Source organism: Chrysemys picta, chromosome 3, assembly GCF_011386835.1.
Source record: "Chrysemys picta bellii isolate R12L10 chromosome 3, ASM1138683v2, whole genome shotgun sequence".
NCBI lineage: Eukaryota > Metazoa > Chordata > Testudines > Emydidae > Chrysemys > Chrysemys picta.
In genome coordinates this window covers 6,395,963-6,417,891 of record NC_088793.1, presented here as the reverse complement: position 1 = coordinate 6,417,891, position 21,929 = coordinate 6,395,963, and the positions used below count along the sequence as shown (strand labels likewise).

The window sequence follows — 21,929 nt, the reverse complement described above, 5'->3', positions numbered from 1 at the left end:
ATGGGGTTTAAGGGGCCAAGGGGAGGTGTTATGGTTTGATTGACGGTAGGGTCCTTATACTATTTCCGTTTCCCATACTATCGAATCCCACCCTGCCAGCATGCCCACTAACAGAAGGGGCCCACAAATTCCACCATCTCCCTAGCATCCAGCGGGCACCATCAACACAGCTCTGTGTCAAGGCATCACCCATCCTCCGTAGCCTGCCACACCCCTGCTAGTCCAGTCCAAACAATGCACCTGGAGGGTGATGGGCTTGAACACACAACTCTCAGTTCTGACGTGCAACTGCCCTCTGCTCTGCCCCTCTCCGCTGAGCTCTGCTGCTGCATCCCGCTCTGCTCGGCTCTGCAGCACCCTTGGCGACTCTAGACCTGCGCAGGGGACAGATCATCTTGCCGAACTGCCTGGTATTTTTTATGATGAGAACGAACCTCAGGACTCTTGCCCAAGTCACACATACGCCTGATCAAGCTATAATCAATCCAGTCTCAGTTCAACCCGCGTCATTCGCATTTCTCTCTTGAGTGGACGAGTTTGTTCCTGTAATTGAAGATTTGTGGTCCATGGATTAACTATGGAGTTAAATTAACTGCAGATAATTTAAATCACCCACTTACATTTTCTCGTCCTCTGAATATCCCGACAGAAACCCGGAGCAGATAGGAATGGCTTTTGCTACATTTCATCCCAGGGTTTATCAGTTTTATTGGTTTTAGACTGTTTGGCATTTTCCTGCCATTAATCAAGTTCCTCTCGAACCCACTGCTCTGCAGATCCATTCATAATGCTCCATGGATGGATACACAGGCGGCATCACACTCGTTAGCCACCCACTTACCTGTGGCAGTTGGAAATGGGGCCCATGACCCTGAGCTCCGGAAATGCAGCCCTTGAGGAGGGAAAGGAGCAGCTCCTCCGCTATTCAGAGGAAAACAATAAAATCTAATAGATACTTAATCTGGTCTGATGTGCTTTGTGCAACAGAGGACAGCAGTGCATGTCCATACACAGTCCCCTGGAGATGTAGGGCTGGGGATCATTGCTTGACATGGCTGACTATGAATGGATTGCAATTAGGACTGGGTGGATTGGGTCTTGTTACCAGATGTGCCCATTACTTTGGGGTATGCTCATTTATTCGGGTTACTCTTCTGGGGAACGGGATTCTGTAATTCTATCAGTGTACTGTTTGTGTCATTTGTGTTTTTATATAGAGCTCTTCTTCTCCCTTCTGCAAGTCCCCACCCAATGGAGCTATACTGCAGGACCTAGGTTCCCCAGGGCTGGGTTTCTCCAGCCCCAGAACCGGATGAACACACCCACACCCACACATACATTAACAAAGCAAGTGTGAGCGGACGGGTCAATCAGCACTGGGCTCCATGGACTGGGTCAAGCAGCACTTTCAAGCTGTTACCCTTATGTGTCCCAGATTCAGCACGTCCCTATCCCCAATCTCACAACATAATTGTACTGGCAGTAACCTACTCGATGAGCAAATCCCACAGTATTTTGGGCGTTGCAGGGTGTGACGGGTTGGATCATAGAAACCCCCTTCGGAGCGGCCACCTAATATACCAAGACTACCCCTGCTCCTCTTTTCCCTGCCAGCTCAGGACTCCAGCACCCTGTCTTGCTGAGCCAGACACTCCCGTCTGCTCCAACACAGACCCAGGGTCTGAATCACTTGTCCCAGAGCTGCAAGTTTACCTGAAAACAGCTCACAGAAGTGTGCTTGTCTTTAGCACTCAGATGCCCAACTCCCAGTGGGGTCTAAACCCAGATAAATCCATTTTACCCTGCATAAGGCTTATGCAGGGCAAACTCATAAATTGTTCGCTCTCTATAACACTGATAGAGAGATATGCACAGTTGTGTGCTCCCCCAGGTATTAATACATACTCTGAGTAAATTACTAAATAAAAAGTGATTTTATTAAAAACAGAAAGTAGGATTTAAGTGGTTCCAAGTAGTAACAGACAGAACCAAGTAAGTCACCAAGCAAAATAAAATAAAATGCGCAAATCAATGTCTAATCAAACTGAATACAGATAATCTCACCCTCAGAGATGCTTCAGTAAGCTTTTTCTCAGACTGGACTTCTTCCAGGCCTGGGCACAATTCTTTCTCCTGGTACAGCTCTTGTTGCAGCTCAGGTGATAGCTAGGGGATTCTTCATGATGGCTCCTCTCCCCTCTGTTCTCTTCCACCCCTTTATATATCTTTTGCATAAGGCGGGAACCCTTTGTCCCTCTGGGTTTCCACCCCCGCTCACTGGAAAAGCATCAGGTTAAAGATGGATTCCAGTTCAGGTGACTTGATCACATGTCACTGCAAGATTTCATTGCCCACTTTCCAGCACACACATATACAGGAAGAATAACAGGTAAACACAGCCATCTGCAGACAATGGTCCTTGTTAACGGGAGTGGTCAAGATTCCAAACCATCCTTAATGGCCCATACTTTACATAATTACAATAGGCCCTCAGAGTTATGTTTTATATTTCTAGTTTTAGATACAAGAGTGGTACATTTCTACAAATAGGATGATCACACTCAGTAGATTATGAGCTTTGTAATGATACCTTACAAGAGACCTTTTGCACGAAGTATATCCCACTTGCATTATATTCACTTATTATCCAATCATTATAAAACTATCCCAGTTACATTATATTCACTTATTAATATATTTTTATAAAACCATATAGACTGCACAACGTCACACAGGGATCTTTAGCTTAGGTAAAAGAAGCATTCCTGTAGAGTGAATGGGGGAAGCTTAAAACCACAAAAGAGTAAAGTTCAGCAAGAGAGAGGGAAGCAACCAACTTAACCATAAAAGTTATTTATTGAATAATAGTGATAACTACACAAGGAGGGCTAAACGAACATAACATACATGATTAAAGGTTAATACCTAAGGTAGAAAGGAAAACCGAGAGAGAGAAAGAGGGGGGATCTCACCCACTCTATGAGGCTTGAATTGGTTGGGGTTCCCAGATGATGGTGGTAGCTGAGGGTCCTGAATGCTGGAGACAGGCAGAGCCCCCAGCACGATCAGTCAGGAGAAGATGGAGTTCCAGTGGAACTGATGCATAGTTTGGATCTAAGCATCAGAATCCTGACTGGAGGGTGACTAGGGATTTTTGTAGAGAAATGACAATGGTTGAAGGGAGAACACTAGATTTGTTTCTAGGTAAGCTGATGACTTAAGGGTTTTGTTTAGACTAGACAATAGGAGCTGATCACTCTTGGCTATGGATGGTGTTTTCTTCCAGGGAGCTCACAATGCAACTAGGCTGCTTCAGTATTTGGATATCAATTAAGGATTCATTACTAGAATTGGTCTGATAATTGCTGAGCTGGGTGTGTGCAGACATAGGTTCATTAGCATCTGGAGCAGAGATTCCCAGGATGCAGTGCTTCCCTGCTTTTTCTGGTCCTAGAATTCAGTGTGGTTCTCTGTTCTCCATTCTGTATGTGAACTGAGATGTCTTCCTGTCCCATCTTCCATGCAGATGAGGCGAGGGGAGTTGTCTCTCCTCTCCATTCTGTATGCAATGGAGATGTATTCATCTTGTCACTCTTGTCAGGACGGGTCTAGGTGTGTCTCCCAACGCCCTTCACTGCTCTCTGCAAGTTTTGTCCTCTGATGGGTTTTGGTGTATCCAGAGGATGGGGCGGGGAGGGGAGGCGGGGGGTGTCTTTCATGAGTCAGGCTGGATACTGCACCCTGGTTCCCCAAGAACACAGAGGTGTCTGGTATCAGTCTAGGACAGTGGTGGGCAACCTGCAGCCCGCGGGCCGCACACAGCTCGTCAGGGTAATCCAGTGGTGGGTCGCGAGACAATTTTACATTGACCGTCCACAGGCACGGCCGCCCGCAGCGCCCAGTGGCCGTGGTTCACCATTCCTGGCCAATGGGAGCTGCGGGAAGTGGCGGCCAGCACATCCCTGCGGCCTGCGCTGCTTCCCGCAGCCCCCATTGGCCGGGAATGCAGAACTGCAGCCACTGGAAGCTGCGGGTGGCTGTGCCTGTGGAAGGTCAATGCCAACTCTCGCGGCCTGCCAGCGGGTTACCCTGATGGGCCACAGGTTGCCCACCATTGGTCTAGGAGAAGGACATGCCTGTGGTTAGTGCACTGGGTAGGGACTCAGGAGATCTAGGGTCAGTTCACAAATCTGCTCCAAACCCGCTGCGTGACCTTGAGCAGCTCATATTGTCTTTCTGTGCTTTCATTCCCCAGCTGTAAAATGGGGATAATGATCCTTCCTTTATGTCCCATTTAGACTGTAAATTCTTCAGACCTGGGATTGTCTCTTGCTATGTGTTTGTACAGCTCCTTGCATGGTGGGGCCCAATCTCTGTCACGGCCTCTAGGTGCTACTGTAAGATTAATAATAGGCAGCCACCCCAAACGTTACCTAGAACTGTAAGAAAACCAGCAGCATCTGACTCTGGAGTGCTTAACAGCATGACCGGCGGGGTCCCTTCATGTGGTTATTAGTGACATTTCTGAGGTTTGTTTAAAATAAATGCCAGGATTTGGAGCTATGTGGCTGGGCCATGGGGAATAGGTGTTAGCTCAGCAAGGCCAGGGCAGTTTGGGAGCTCTGGCCTCATTTAGTCTGCACTGGCTTGGCCTAGTAAAAACTTTATGCGCTGTCTCTCCTTGCTCGTTTCAGTGCTGGGATTGGTCAAAAAGGATCATGAAGTTTCCTGTCCAGCTTTGTGAACTGGGAGGAGGAATGTCTCACAGACGCAGAGACTGAGAGCGAACCAGGCAGGCCTTAGCTAAGCAAATGACCCAGGGCCAGGGTTTCACAGGCCGTCGGCATGTCGGGTGCTGAGCACCTTTGAATATCTGGCCCTGGTGGTGGAGACTGAACCCTTTAAAATCTGCACCGTGTCTCTCTGCGTTGGCGGGACGGTGAAGGAACCTAAGGGGTTCTAAATACGTGAGGCCCCTCCCTCTTGGGAGGAGCTCCCCATAAACGCCTGCAAAAAGAACTCATTATCCACCCTCAGAACTCTCCCGTGCCACGATGCCTGCAGAAAACAAGTGAGAACCGCCAAGCTGCTGGTGCACTGATACCACGGCCTGCCACGCCAACCAGTATTGTCTGATCATTTCGCTGTACCCCCCAGCTGCCCGTCTCCATCTGTCTGTGGTCTCTTGCCTTATACTGAGATGATAAACGCTGCGGGAAATAACCGTCTTTTTGTTCTGTGTTTGTACAGCACCTAGCGCAGTGGGGCAGGCTCCTAGTGCTGCAGGAATACAAACAACAATAATGATTTAGGATGGAGCGTGGAGGGTATAACTAGGAGGACTGGGGTGAAATTCAGAAAAGGACGATTTACCCTGAGCAGCAGGAAAAATGCCTGGGGAGATGCGGTGGGGGCTATAGGATAGCGGGGAAGTCTCATTATTTCAGACTTTTAAAACTAGCCTGGACATAAGAACGGCCAGACTGGGTCAGATCAAAGGTCCAGCTACCCCAGTATCCTGTCTTGTGACAGTGGCCAATGCCAAGTGTCCCAGAGGAAATGAACAGAACAAGTAATCATCAAGTGATCCTCTCCCTGTCACTCATTCCCAGCTTCTGGCAAACAGAGGCTAGGGACACCATCCCTGTCCATTCTGGCTAATAGCCATTGATGGACCTATCCTCCATGAATATATCTAGTTCTTGTTTGAACCCTGTTCTAGTCTTGGACTTCACAACATCCTCTGGCAAAGAGTTTCACAGGTTGACTGTGCATTGTGTGAAAAAATACTTCCTTTTGTTTGTTTTCAACCTGCTGCCTCTTCATTTCATTTCATAACCACTAGTTCTTGTGTTATGATAAGGAGTAAATAACACTTCCTTATTTACTTTCTCCACATCAATCATGATTTTATAGATCTCTATCATATCCCCCGTAGTTGTCTCTTTTCCAAGCTGAAAAGTCCCAGTCCTATTAATGTCTCCTCATATGGAAGCTGTTCCATACCCTGAATCATTTTTTTTTCCCTTTTCTGAACCTTTTCCAATTCCAATAGATCTTTTTTGAGGTGGGGCGACCACATCTGCATGCAGTATTCAAGATGGGGTTGTATCATGGATTTATATAGAGGAATATGATATTTTCTGTCGTTATCTATCCTTTTCCTAATGATTCCCAACATTGTTAGCTTTTTTGACTGCCGCTGCACATTGAGTGGATGTTTTCAGAGAACTATCCACTATGACTCCAAGATCTCTTTTTTGAGTGGTGGGCTGTAGTCCACGAAAGCTTATGCTCTAATAAATTTGTTAGTCTCTAAGGTGCCACAAGTACTCCTGTTCTTCTTTTTGCTAATAGAAACCCCATCATTTATATGGATAGTTTGGATTAGTCTTTTCCATCTTGTATGGGTCGTGTTCCCTGGAGGCCTCACTCCCCTGAAGGCAAGGGAATTAAACCACTGAGAATCTGACCCCGCTGTTGGGTGTGTCACGGATTGAGTGAGACGTGGCTGATTTTTCACCCTCTGTCTCTTTGTTTAATGGTGGCTCAGGTCACATTTGCAGAGGGAGCAGGAGCTGGACATTGCAGTCTCTCCAGGGCAGGGACCGTGTCCTACTGTAGATGCGAGTTCAGCACGTGGCACAAGGGGAGTGTGACCGGGTGTGCCACTCATGGGGTGTTCCTTTGACACCTCCTGCTGGTCACTCCGTGGATTAGCTCCAAGGTCAACACCCTTTCCATGGTTGCATGTCGTCACACAGTCTGTTCTCTTCAGGCTGCAGCTCCTCTCTTGTTCCGGGAACCACATCCTCCTCTTTGTGACTCAGCCCCCTGGTCAGGTCACTCAGGATTTCCACCCCTGCTGGAGTACAGTCCTTCAATTCTCTGTCACTCCTGCAGTGACCCTGGCAGTCTTCCTGTTCACTGCCCCACTGGTCTATGCCTCACCCTCGGTGGCTGGTAGGGGAACCTGGGCCTGCCCTCTACTCCGGGTTCAGTCCAGGGATCCTCAGCTAGGGTGACCAGATCGCAAGAGTGAAATATCAGGACAAATTGGGCGAGCGGGGCAGGGGGAGGGGAGAGGACGACAATGACAGACACAGATGCACAGAGCCATGAGAGGGGGCCCTAGGAAGCTGCGAGAGGGGTTGTACGGCCCCTGCTGCAGCCCGCACCACAAGCCACAGGGCAAGGACACCTATTGAATTCAATGAGAATTTTGCATGTGAATTGATGTACCTAGTTCTGAGATTATAAAGCCAGAAGGGATCCGGTGATCACCTGGTCTCACCGCCTGTATAGCACAGACATAGAACTTTCCCAAAATCATTCCTAGAGGATAGCTTTTAGAAAAACACCATAACCCTTAGTATATTGTTAATTGTTAATTACTCTCACCATTGAAAAGGTATGCCTTATATCCAGTCTGAATTTGTCTAGCTGCAACTTCCAACCGTTGGCTCACGCTCTGCCTTTCTCTGCTAGACTGAAGTGCCCATTAACAACTCTTTGTTCCCCATGTAGATACTTACAGTCTATAACCAAGTCACTTCTTAACCTTCTCTTTGTTAAGCTAAATAGATTGAGGTCCTTGAGTCTATCACTATAAGGCATGTTTTATAGTCCTTTAAATCAGTCTTGTGACTCTTCTCTGAACACTCTCCAATTTATCAATATCCTGCTTAAATTGTGCACACCAGAACTGGACACAGGATTCCAGCAGTGGTTGCACCAGTGCCAAATACAGAGATAAAATAAACTCTCTACTTCTACTTGAGATTCCCCTATTTAGGCATCTGGTCACCCTATTTCTGTCTGCATTTCCCCAGGTTTTTTTGTAAAAATCAAAACTGAACTGCCCCAGAAATTCTGGCATGTGGAATCATCGTGAAACTCGCATGGCTCCAACCCTGCCGATGAACCTTTAGATCCACTGCACAGACTTCTGCCACTTGAGCTAATGGAGTAAGTGATGGCAGAGGCAGTAGGTTGTCATCCTATATGTGATAGATCAGCTCTATAGGGGGATGAGACACTTTTTTTGCCACTGGGTTTCACAGATATCTGCTGACAGAAGAGGAACTGTGAAACTCAGGAATCCTGGGTCTATTCCAGGCTCCTGAATGGAGTGGTCTCTAGTAGTCAAAGACCCTTCTTCCCCGTCCCCTCCAGTCTATGTCTATCCTATTGCTGTCTAAACCGCCCCACCTCCTCATCTGATTTCAACTGCCCCCCACTACCGCTCTGGATTCCTTGTCCCAGTTTCCTGATCCTGTCTCACTCTCCTCTCTCCCCGCCCCCATCCCTCAGGTGGGATGTTCGTTCCAGACTGGCAAAATTATAAGGCTTCCCAACATTTCAACACTTCCCATTCTAAATTTTCGGTTGCTTAACTATAGGCTAGCTCTGCCTACAACAAAGCATATTCAGAACCTCTGATTAAAGGGATTATAAGTGTAGCAACCTCCATCATAGCTAGTCACCAAAGATTGAACCCGAGCCATCCAGACTTAAAAGCATAAGCTTCTACTACTTGAGTTCAAGATATAACTCCCTTAGCTGGTAGCTATACAGTTATCCTCTAAAAATCCACCAGAGGAGGGCACAAAACACAGGTTGGACAGTGAATTACAAAAGTGCCAAATATTATTATTAGACCTGAAATATTTTTCACAATGAACATCAGCAGGGGGTAAACTGGGAGTTTAAGAAAACTTGGAACAAAATTTTAGAATAACATTCAGTGCTGTGGTTTAAAAGAAAAAAAAACTGTTAAAACTCATAACTTAGCAGTATTCAGTGTTTGGAAAAAAAAAAACTTTTAGGAGCTCTCGGATACAAGTTAAGAATGTTGAAACAGGAAGATGGGGGTGGGATGATGGGAGAGGCTGAAGAAGAGATTTGGGGTAGGGCAGGGACTGAGGGCAGTGGGTTTGGGGTGGGAGATACAGGTGGAACTGCGGGGGAGGCTGAGGGAACAGGGTCAGTGCGGGGGGCTGAGGGCAATGGGTTGGGTCTACACTGGCACCTCTCAACATTGCTGTGCCGAGCAGCAGACCTGCGCCAGCGCTACCCTGGCGATGGAAGAGTCTTCAGTGGAAATGCAGACTTCATGACACAGACCCTCCTCGACATGTCAAACCTGATGCTGCTCTGGTCAGTCGCTAGGCGCTTGTCACTTTCAAACCCATGCAGGGGATCTGGCTCTTTTTCAGTTCTCAGGTTAAGAAAAGCCTCTGCATTTTGTGAGGGCTTCAGCATTCACATTCCTACTTCACAAACTGTCTGCTTGACACATTGCTCCCAAGGCATGCATTTTCATTCATTATCGGCAGGTCCATCAGATTAACGAGCAACACAGGGGGAAGGAACACAATGGTGTCAAGGATTTTTAATTTTTCAAACCACTTTGGCCTCAACAGGGATAACAGCAAATCTGGAAAGAGCAGATGGGTGCCAGGATGGGTTTGGGTATTTATTTATTTAGTTATTTAAGTGAAAATGTTTGGGTCTGAGCAAAGGCTGCAAACTTCCCTTTGGAAGCCTCTGCTGATCTTTTGCCCCAGGGGCTAACGACAGCCTGGAATCCGGGACAGATTTCCACATCCATGTAGGGTGAGATAATGGGGGGAGGGGAGGGACTGTGGGGGAGGCAGAGGGAACAGGGTCAGGAGGACTGAGGGCAGTGGATTGAGGGTGAGGGGCACAGGGGGGACTGCAGGGGAGGCAGAGGGAACAGGGTCAGGGTGGGGGCTGAGGGCAGTGGGTCTGAGGGGAGCCCCCCCAGAGGGACCTCCCAGGGGCCAGGTGAGCCCAGCAGTGATTACCTGGAGCAGCTCCCAGAAAGCATCCAGCAGGCAGGTCCCTCCCAGTCTCTCTGGCCCCTTCCTAGGGTCGGGTCGGGGGAGGGGGGCTGGGGATTTAGAACACCTAACCTGGAGTGAACTAGTGGCAAAAATCAAACAGGCAGGAGATTTGCTGCGAGAAACTGGTATCTTGAAAAGACAAGTCAGCAAAAAGACTACCTCAGAGCCCGTGCAGGCTATCACATTTACAAATAATGGTCCTCACTCCGCCAGGCACCCTCCCAAACTTAATTCCCCTACCTCCCACAACCCTGGCCAGCGCTGACCCAAGCAGACCCTTAGCAACATGATTTGGAAGGAGCTGGTGAATTTAGGGGAGGATATGGGAAAATATGATCACCAGCCCCTCAGCATCCTCATTAATGCTTTGTCTCAGATCATGCGGAAAACGGAGTAAATGCAGGGAGCTCCCCCACAACCCAATGCCCCGGTACGGAGTCCATCCCGTCTATTGTGAATCGGGCCAGCCCCAGTGTTTATCAGATAGAAATCCTGAATGGGAGAAATGGAAAACCCTGGCGGAAATGTTTTCATTCTTCACAGCTCAAAGAATGGAAGGACAAACCACCTGACCCTCAAAACTGTCTTCTCCATCCTGTAGGCCACCCTTCTTGGCCAGCAAGAAGGAAGGGCTTTGAGACGTTGAAAAATACGCATCGAGTGGGCTGGTCAGTGCCTACCCCGATGTTAAGACAGGAAAAGGCCAGAAAAGTCCTTAACTTATTATGGCCACCCTCACATAGGTCACTGCTTCATGTTCACCCTGTAATATTGGTCCCAGTCTCTCCCAGTATACCCGGGGGGAGTGTGGGAAGTTTTTCTCTCTTCTCTGCCCCCTCACAGGTCCCGTACACAAGCCATGACATCCCACCGGTGCACCAGCACCCTGCTGTTCGTAAGTGTCTGAAGTCTGATGTTGTCCAGGCTCTATGCTGTATCTGTGATCCCTCTGAGCCTCGGGAGGGGCTTGCCAGCTGGAGCCCAGGAAGGGAACCTGCTGTGCCACATGCATGGATTCTATGGGAATGTGAGCAAGCCCCTGGCCCTGCAGCATAGCTACCAGTTCTACGCTGTTGGTAACGCCTCGGGTTGCCCCTGGGAAAGCGTTGCCAATTGCACGCAGAGTGCCACCAGAGAGTCACTCAAGTTTTGTTATGAAACTAAGACCACCCCAGACTCCATCCCATCCTTCTGTAAGCCGTTGTGGTCTCGAACGGGACATACACCATCAAACACACCCAGTGACAGCCTCCGGGGTGGTGGAACGTGCAGGGTAACCCTGGTTTCCTCCGCTGTTTGGGGAACAACCATGCCCCTACCTGTCATCATTGTCATTGGAACTCAGACACCTCCATTACCTGGAGAGGAACTGCAGCTGTCTCTGATCACGCCAGCAGGCAAGAATATCACACAATTCGTTGTGAACTGGGAACTGCTGAACTGGACTTTAGCTGGACATGACTTGATTCAGCAAGGTCCCCCAGTCTGGGTAATTCCATTAAAGGGCACACATGGTGATGAGCTCATGCCAGCAATTTGGTTTAAATTCACATTGCACCTGCATGTGCTCCCCTGATTGGAACTAGCCATAAGGGTTGGGATGAATGGGTAACCTGGGAATAAGTCTCAACGTTCCTTAGATTTATCCAGGAAGAGGGGTCTGTTATTGTCTATATTGGTAAAGCATGTGTGTGTGTGTAAGGACAAGATGTAATATTGTCTTAATTAATGGACATTGGGTCCACCTATGGTGCCTTACGTTAATCACGGTTTCTATAATGTAACCACCATTGTTAGTTGTGATATTAAGTTTTCTGTGCCTATATGGACTGTACAACATTTAAATGCCTATCCTGAGCTCAACAAGGAGGTTTCCCCCATTTCACTGGGAATGGGTCTCATTGCCATTAAGGTAAAAACACAGGCCATCACTCTTGGTGGGAGACTTTGCTTGGGTGGAGCCCCAGAGCAACAGGTTTTTAAAATTTCATGCTTCACCCCATTGTGGTGATCATCGGTTTCCAAATTATACTAGCAATTGGTCTGGTTCTGCTGGTTTATTGGATACAAGAACAGATGCGGCGGCTGCAATGGATGGAGGATCAGACCCGGTACCATGGAGGAAGGATGAGATGGGGATATTCGCTCAGCGCAAGCACCCCATCAACGGGGTAACTTGATACCAGGCACCTCTGTGTTCTTGGGGAACCAGGGTGCAGTATCCAGCCTGACTCATGAAAGACCCCCACCCCCATCCTCTGCATAAGCCAAAACATATCAGAGGACAAAACTTGCAGAGAGCGGTGAAGGGCGTTGGGAGACACACCTAGACCCGTCCTGACAAGAGTGACAAGATGAATACATCTCCATTGCATACAGAATGGAGAGCAGAGACAACTCCCCTCGCCTCATCTGCATGGAAGATGGGACAGGAAGACATCTCAGTTTACGTACAGAATGGAGAACAGAGAACCACACTGAATTCTGGGAGCACAAAAAGCAGAGAAGCACTGCATCCTGGGAATCTCTGCTCCAGATGCTAATGAACCTATGTCTGCACACACCCAGCTCAGCAATTATCAGACCAATTCTAGTAATGAATCCTTAATTGATATCCAAATACTGAAGCAGCCTAGTTGCATTGTGAGCTCCCTGGAAGAAAACACCACCCATAGCCAAAAGTGATCAGCTCCAATCATCTAACAACATTGTCAATCTTTCCAACCACACACTTAGCCCAGCAGAAGAGTCTGTCCTATCTCGGGGACTCTCTATCTGTCCCACCATCCCCACAAACATGATACAGTTCTGCGGTGATCTGGAAGCCTACTTTCGTCATCTCCGACTCAAGGAATATTTTCAACGCACCACTGAACAGTGCACTGACCCACAGGAACCCTCCTACCAACACTACAAGAAGAAGAACTCTGCGTGGACTCCTCCTTACGGTCGAAATGACAGACTGGACCTCTACATAGAGTGCTTCCGCAGACGTGCACAGGCTGAAATTGTGGACAAACAACATCACTTGTCCCATAACCTCAGCCGTACAGAACGCAATGCCATCCACAGCCTCAGAAACAACTCTGACATTATCATCAAAGGGGCTGACAAAGGAGGTGCTGTAGTCATAATGAACAGGTCAGATTATGAACAGGAGGCTGCCAGGCAACTCTCCAAGACCACATTCTACAGGCCACTATCCTCTGATCCCACTGAGGAATACCAAAAGAAACTACACCATCTGCTCAAGAAATTCCCAGCTACAGTACGGGAACAAATCTACATGGACACACCCCCAGAACCCCGACCAGGGGTATTCTATCTGCTACCCAAGATCCATAAACCCGGAAACCCTGGACGCCCCATCATCTCAGGCATTGGCACTCTGACAGCAGGATTATCTGGCTATTTGGACTCTCTCCTCAGACCCTATGCTACCAGCACTCCCAGCTATCTCCGAGACACCACCGACTTCCTGAGGAAACTACAATACATTGGTGTTCTTCCTGAAAACGCCATCCTGGCCACCATGGATGTAGAAGCACTTTATACCAATATTCCACATGAGGATGGACTACAAGCTGTCAGGAACAGTATCCCTGATGAGGCCACAGCACGCCTGGTGGCTGAGCTTTGTGACTTTGTCCTCACCCACAACCACTTCAGATTTGGGGACAACTTATACCTTCAAGTCAGTGGCACTGCTATGGGTACCCGCATGGCCCCACAGTATGCCAACATTTTTATGGCTGACTTAGAACAACGCTTCCTCAGCTCTCGTCCCCTAGTGCCTCTCCTCTACTTGCGCTACATTGATGACATCTTCATCATATGGACCCACGGAAAGGAGTCCCTTGAAGAATTCCACCTGGACTTCAACAATTTCCACCCCACCATCAACCTCAGCCTGGACCAGTCCACACAAGAAATCCACTTCCTGGACACTACAGTACAAATAAGTGATGGTCACATAAACACCACCCTATCCCGGAAACCTACTGACCGCTATATGTACCTACATGCCTCCAGCTTCCATCCAAGACACATCACACGATCCATTGTCTACAGCCAAGCCCTAAGATACAACCGAATTTGCTCCAACCCCTCAGACAGAGACAAACACCTACAAGATTTTTATCAAGCATTCGTAAAACTACAATACCCACCTGGGGAAGTGAGGAAACAGATTGACAGAGCAAGACGGGTACCCAGAAATCACCTACTACAGGACAGGCCCAACAAGAACAAGAACAGAACACCACTGGCCATCACATACAGCCCCCAGCTAAAATCTCTCCCGCGCATTATCCACGATCTACAACCTATCCTGGAAAATGATCCCTCACTCTCACAGACCTTGGGAGGCAGGCCAGTCCTCGCTTACAGACAACCCCCCAACCTGAAGCAAATACTCACCAGCAACTACACACCACACCACAGAAACACCAACCCAGGAACCTATCCCTGTAGCAAACCTCGTTGCCTACTCTGTCCCCATATCTACTCTGGCGACGCCATCAGAGGACCCAACCACATCAGCCACACCATCAAGGGCTCATTCACCTGCATATCCACTAATGTTATATATGCCATCATGTGCCAGCAATGCCCCTCTGCCATGTACATTGGCCAAACCGGACAGTCCCTCCACAAAAGAATAAATGGACACAAATCGGACATCAGGAATGGTAACATACATAAGCCAGTAAGTGAACACTTCAATCTCCCTGGTCATTCTATTACAGATTTAAAAGTCACTATCATTGAACAAAAAAACTTCAGAAACAGACTTCAAAGAGAAACAGCAGAACTAAAATTCATTTGCAAATTCAACACCATTAATCTGGGTTTGAATAGGGACTGGGAGTGGCTGGCTAATTACAGAAGCAGCTTTTACTCTCCTGGAATTGACGCCTCCTCATCTATTATTGGGAGTGGACTACATCCACCCTGATTGAATTGGCCCTGTCAACACTGGTTCTCCACTTGCGAAGTAACTCCCTGCTCTCCATGTGTCAGTATATAATGCCTGCATCTGTAACGTTCACTCTATGCATCCGAAGAAGTGAGGTTTTTACTCATGAAAGCTTATGCCCAAATAAATCTGTTAGTCTTTAAGGTGCCACCAGACTCCTTGTTGTTTTTGTAGATACAGACTAACACGGCTACCCCCTGATACTTACTACCACCACGATGCTTCTGTCCCCAGAAGCCTTTACAACTATTCTGAGAAAAAATGGGCCCTTTCCCCACAAAAATGGTCTATAGGGGACTGCTGCAGGCAGCAGGCGGAGAAATAATCTAATCAAATTATTTAACTATTGGGTAATGTGATCAAAATCACTAAAGGAATGTCAGGGGTTTCTATTGGAACTTAACTTGACTGCCCCTGGCTGTCTCTGGTTGTACAAGATGGGAGTGTAATCGGGGTACAGTTGTGTAACAAAAAAAAAAAGTAATCAGTGCAAAAAATGTTAGGCAAAAATAGTTTTGTGCATGCATAGGAAAAGGAAAAGGGGAGCAATGATGGGAACACTGAGCCTTGGGGGGGCTCTGGGGGATTGGACTGTCGCTTTGGTGGGGGTGCATGAAAACTCTGGGGGCACGGGAAGGCAGTTACACCTTGTGTAAAATTAATATGGCTAATATAATGTTATGGAAATTAAACTATTTCCCAGGACATGTGCAGTGTATATTGGAAAAGAGGTAAAAGAAATGCAAACAAAACGTGGTACTTAATTAAAATCCTATTAGGGCTCCAAAAGAAGCCACAATAAATTGTGCTTTCTTTTTCAAATCTCTGTGTGTTTTAAAGCAGGAGATGAAAGTGAAAAGTAATGAGAACTCTGGTGGAAGTGAAATGTGTCCCTTTTAAGACAGTCTCTGAGCTGCTGATCGCTTTGGATCCAGAGGCAAGCCAAGAAAGCCTCTGTGTAAATGCAAATTACCTAACTGATGGGGGAAGATGAAAACTACCCATAAGTAGCAGCACAAAAACTTTGGAAATAATAAATCCATCTGGCCAGCAAACAAGCTACTAGAAGACTCAGATTATGGCCCTCCAGAAGAGGGAGGTGAAAAAACAAGTCAAGCCTAAAAATAAGGGGGACAGGTTAACCCTAAGGGCTGTGTGTGGGTGTGTGTGGGTGGGTCGGGGGGGGTGTACAAAGCCAAAATCTAAAGCTGTCTCTCAGCTATTACCTGAAAATAAACGTAAAGCTTGGTACAGCAAAAAAACTATTGCAAACCTGGTCTGTTGTACAAGAGGGGAAACTGAGGCACGCCACCTCATAAATTTCATAAATGACCAGTGAGTGGGGTAATTCACTAGCCTGACTATAAAACAAAATAAGAACAGCCTAAAGGTAATTCTTCTGTTTTTCCTGCAATTAGCAAGGAAATTTGTAAAAGGAATTGGTATTATTATTAAGCAATAATCTGTCCCACCAAAGGGGGTAAAAATTGTTTCTTTTGTTTTTCAGACACTCTACAAGCATGCTGGCGCCAGGGAAAGACTAACCCAGAATACTATGAATCTGTGTTTTGCGTTGTTTGTCTGTGGTGTGTGTCTTGTTGCTAGCATGACGTGGGTGGGGGATGGCTTCAAAAGGCTGAGAGGGGTGGAAACTGTGTACGAAAACGCAAAATGCTCAACGAGGAGGCCAGCACCTGTGTAACAGCTACCATGGTACCTGAAAATAGAACGGCAACTAAAATGATGCTCGCTAAAAGTTTACCCCAATAAACATCAAATTGTTTGCGCCTTTCAACTTCGGGTATTGTTGCTCTGTTCATGCGAGAAGAACCAGGAAAGTAAAAGGGTAAAAACATAAGCCCCCTAACACGGGGGAGGGGCTGGAGGGAGCTGAGGATCTTGCTCACCTCTGATGCGTGCAGTCCCTTTGTGATGTCAGGACCCGCCTGGTCCTGGCCCTTTATGATGCGTCACTGGAACAAACAGCCTCTCGGGAGAGATCCAGTGGCAGCACCAGCAGGGAGCCCAGTGTCCAGACCGTCATCCCCAGCACGAGGATGGGGATCACACAGAGCTGGTTCCGTGCCTGCTGGGACAGCCCCTGGGTGCTGTACACCTGCGTCCTTCTGGTCCTGGTCATCTGGATGGCCATGGCGACCCAGCAGAGTTTCTCCAGGAGAAGCAGGATGGTAGGAGGACACCCCCCCCCTCAACCCCTCTGCAGCCATCCTACACTCTCAGCAGAGCTTGCCTGGACACAGCCCCTTGGAAGGAAGGGAGGGAGGGTGGCCAGAGGCCCCCTGTTGTGACCAGGCCCCATTGGGCTGACAGGACACATCCACAGAGAGAGACAGGGCCGCAGACCGAGCTCGTGGCTCCATTCATTGGTTGTTCCTTACTGCCCCAACCACCCCAGCTAGTGATGATAGAACACTTGCTGCTACCTAATATAAGACATACCTGTGGCATTTTGTCCCTGCTGGGATCACTCCATATATGGTGATCCAGTAAGAAGAGGCTCTGTTCTTGAATCCTCCAGTTTTCATGAACACTTTAAATTCAGCAAAATCACAAAGAACAAAATGTCTGAAAAGAGCATGCAAATACAGACTTGTTTTGCTCCAATTAAAATGCAGAGCAGCCTCTAATTGGCATTTACAGGTATATTACAAGTTAAAATATTTATTATAAGATCAAATGAATAATTCATTACCTCCAAGCAACAAGTAGGATAGAAAAACCAGGAGTACTTGTGGCACCTTAGAGACTAACAAATTTATTTGTGCATAAGCTTTCGTGGGCTACAGCCCACTTCTTCGGATGCATAGAATGGAACATAATATTGAGGAGATATATATACACATACAGAGACAGGTGGGAGTTGTCTTACCAACTCTGAGAGACCAATTAAGTAAAAGGAAAAACTGGGCTATCTTGATTATCACTTCAAAAGTCCCAGTACAGACCACTGGGGGACACCACTATTTACCTCTCTCCATTCTGAGAAACGGATTATTTATTCCTACCCTTTTAACCAGTTACTGATCCATGAGAGGACCCTCTGATTTCATTTCATTTCATTTTATTTGTTAGCACATTTTAAGCCCTCATGGTTGCAAAGAGAAGCTGGAAAATGTAAATTGAGTGCACCCTAGCGGCTCAGGCACCAGAAGGCAAATGAAGAGTTCCCCAGTTGAATTTTTTTTTAAGATATCGTTATTTTGAAGTCAATCTCATGATTTTGGTGGGGCCCAGCTCATGGTTTTGGAATGCTTGGGCAGGCGATACCATGAAAGTTTTTCTGCACTTGTAACACTAGATTATCACTTCAGGCTGGGAGATTCTGCTTCACAAGTAGGCAAAAAACGTCCCTTGCTTAGGGGCTTGAGAGTCATAAAGGTTTGAAAAGACCCAGGGTTTTCCTGGGAAATCTGATGCCCTCTCTCCTGCCTAGTTCTGAGCGCAGCAGCTCAGCCCCCTTGGGCTGTTGCCACATCCTATCTCCTGATGTAAGCACAGCATTGACAGCTCACAGGCTAGCGGGAGATTGCAGGAGGGCAGCCCCATTCTGACCTAGAGACGACATCAGCGCCTGCCAGATGCCAGAGCAGCAACCTGCCGTCAGGTGTAGCCTGGACGTAAATATAAAATTGCTGCTGATAAAAATGTGCTTATGACACAAAGATTGGCAGAATGGGAAATAACGATGAGGACAGGGCAGTCATACAGAGAGTTCTGGAGAGTTTGTTTGGTAAATGGGGCCCATTCAAACAAAATGTGATTTCATACAGCCCAACACAGAGTTCTACATCTAGGAACAAGGAGGGCATATTCAGCTTTGGACTGAACGATCTTCAGTTTTGTATCATCTGCAAATCTGGCCACTTCACTGTTTCCCCCCCTTTCCTAGATCATTTATGAATATGTTGAACAACTCTGGTCCCAGTACAGATCCTTGGGGGATGTTAAGTATCAGAGGGGTAGCCGTGTTAGTCTGAATCTGTAAAAAGCAACAGAGGGTCCTGTGGCACCTTTGAGACTAACAGAAGTATAGGGAGCATAAGCTTTCGTGGGTAAGAACCTCACTTCTTCACATGCAAGCGTCTGAAGAAGTGAGGTTCTTACCCACAAAAGCTTATGCTCCCAATACTTCTGTTAGTCTCAAAGGTGCCACAGGACCCTCTGTTGCTTTTTGGGGGATGTTGCTATTTATCTCTCTTCCAAAAACTCACCATTTATTCCTACCTTTTGTTTCCCATCTTTAAAACCAGTTACTGGTCCATGAGAAGACCTTCCCTTTTATCCCCTGGCAACTTACTTTGCTTAAGAACTTTTGGGGAGGGATCTTCTTAAAGGCTTTCTGAAAGTTCAGGTACACGATATCCACTGGATCGCCCTTGTCCACATGCTTCTTCACCGCTGTGACATTACGCCCTATATTCTTCATAGAAATATTGTTCTATGAATATGGCATAACTAAGGTATGTTTTATGCAAGATGGGTCATGTGAGATATCATTGGAAAGGTTCTGATTTACTGAATGTGATTATCCTATTTGTATGGGTGTATCATTTCTGTATCTGAAGTTAGGAATACGGGCTCTGTATCAATTACAAAAGTGCTTGCGCCATGGGAATGCCCACCAAACAGTAGGCAATCAGCCTGGATGGGCCATTAGGACTTTGAAGATACTAAACTTCCTCCTTCCTGAGAAGTTTCCTGGGATGCTGCTTTGACACTGCAGGATCATGTGATCATGTCACCTGGTACTGGACATCATTTTGGACTGGTGGTATTTTTCCACTAGGAGGGAGCTGGGAGTGGGGGTCAAACTGGGAGACAAAGGATTCCTGTCATATCCAAATCCTATTGAAGGCTTGGAAGTGAGTTAATCTAGGTTCTTCTCCACCACCTCCCTGCCCAAAAAGGAAGAGTGCTGAAAACACCGGGAGAAACAAAGGAACTAAACTGAGGGGGAGGAGGGCGGGGGCTGAGCCCAGGGGGGAAAGATCTAGCCTGTGAAAGGAATACCTGGATATTTAAGCTGCAATCAGTGCAGTTTACCTTCAAGAAACTTTGCAACCTGCACAAAACAACATTTAGGGTGAGAATGTGCTACTATTAACCAAGTATCAGAAGAAGTGAGGTTCTTACCCACGAAAGCTTATGCTCCCAATACTTCTGTTAGTCTTAAAGGTGCCACAGGACCCTCTGTTGCTTTCTACTCTTAACCAGTTAATTTAGCGTATTAAGCTTAGGTTGTGTGTTTTGTTTGATTTGCTCAGTAATCTGCTTTGATCTGTTTGCTATCCCTTATAATCTCTTGACATTTACCTTTTGTAGTTAATAAACTTGGTTTTGGTTTATTCTAAAAACCAGTTTGTGCAATTCATAACTGGCGGGGGGGAGCCATGCATATCTTCCTCCACACTGAGGGAGGGAGAGAATGTCATGAGCTCAGCAGCTCCCAGGCCAGTGGGCTGAACTCATGCCAAACTGGGTTTTTTTGGGGGTATAAAACAGCTGCCGTTTAAGGATGATATAGGGGTTCTATCCGCACTTCTTTGGGAGGATTTGCATAACGCATTCATGGCTTCACCACTCAGGAGTAGCATGGCCATCCCAAATGCATGCAGATAAAACCCCTCTCTCATGCATTCCCTAAATATGTATATATAGGAAACACTGCAGTCCAGATGTCGGATTTCTCCCCCAAGCTCTGAATTCGGTGCATGGTATATGTGGTTAGTTGCATACCCTGCAGTCCTTAAACCTGCAGAGTTTTAGAAGCTCTCTCCTGCAATGCTTCTAAACTCTGCAGGCTCCTGGTACCAGCAATCCCTGTTCCTCCAACCCCTGGATTATCCCAGTGACCCCTGGTATGGGTTGTGCTGTGTGTCCTATATTGGCTGCATCATAGGAAAACACAATGCCTATCCATGATGCCTCCTCGTGCAATACTCTCCCACAAGGAAAAACTGCCCCCTGGCCCCACATGGCAATCACCTCTGGCTCATTGTTATCCCCGTTTTATTGGAGTTCTCTAACCCTGCTGCTTTCTCTGTGTGTGGCAGGCTTCTCCGAGGAAGACGAGGCACAGGGATGAAAGGAAGAAACCGAAAGGTAAGCAGCCCCTGACTCCACAGCTGCGGTGGCAGACTCGGGCCCCACGCAAAGCAGAGAAATAGGGTCTATTCCCCCTCCTGCCTCCCCTCTTCCTGTGAAGGCACAGTCATGCCCACAGTCGTGCAGAGGCACTGGCTGGGGCTCCGTTCACAGGCTTCCCCGAAATCTGGGGCTCTGGGGCACTAGGAAGCAGAGGGTGCCCAAGCAGCTCAACGTCTCCTTTATGTCTCACTTCTGGCAGGTTTTGGACGCTGTGAGGACGAGTTGGAGGAGGCTTGTGCATCCCTAGAGGCATGGTAAGCAATGCCCCCCTCCATAAATCTGCAGTGGGTCAGTCCCCTCCTCTTGCGTCATGCAGCTCAACCCCCCCGCCCCCCCAGGGGCAGTAGCCCTAGTAATCCCTCTCCTGCCCCGACCTATAGACCAGGCAAGCAACTATTCTCCTTAGAATCATGCAATTCATTCCCAATCAGCAGAAGTTGCCATCTCTAATCCACCCCCATGCATCATACAATGGGTCATTCCCTCCTTGAGCATCATGCGGCTCATTTAACCTGGGAGGGAGGTGATAGATTGTATCGACTGGACTGGACCATCCTCCCCTCCGAAGAGGGTGAGAAAATGTTTGAAGGGAACAGCCCCGTGCACACCAGGGAAGTGAGGTGGAGAGGTCAGGAGCAAGGCTGGCTTTTCTGGAACGGTGAGTAGGATCCGGCATCACCTCTGTAATGGTCCCACCTCCACCTTCAGTCCCCCAGCATGGGTTCCGAGTGGGATTTGAACCCTGGACCTTCAGCTCTGCAGCATAAAGCACCCCTTAGAGCCTGCACTCAGCTACCTGCTCTCGCTGTTCCACAGCCTCGGCAAGCTCCTGGAGCAGCTCCCCTTGGCTCCCACCCTCAGGATCGCTGAGAGGAGGCTAGAGTACGTGGCCAGACACCTGGATGAAGTTCTGA

At 47.6% G+C, this 21,929-nt stretch overlaps 1 long non-coding RNA gene across 1 annotated transcript in view; it reads right to left on the bottom strand.

Annotated features, from left to right (window-relative positions):
• LOC135982137 (uncharacterized) overlaps nt 1–15,054 on the bottom strand; it is a 530,422-nt gene extending 515,368 nt beyond the window's left edge. The window contains exon 1 of the long non-coding RNA XR_010599323.1: nt 14,787–15,054. This is a non-coding gene — a long non-coding RNA (uncharacterized LOC135982137). The remainder of the gene's footprint in view (nt 1–14,786) is intronic.
• Between the last annotated feature and the right edge of the window lie 6,875 nt (nt 15,055–21,929).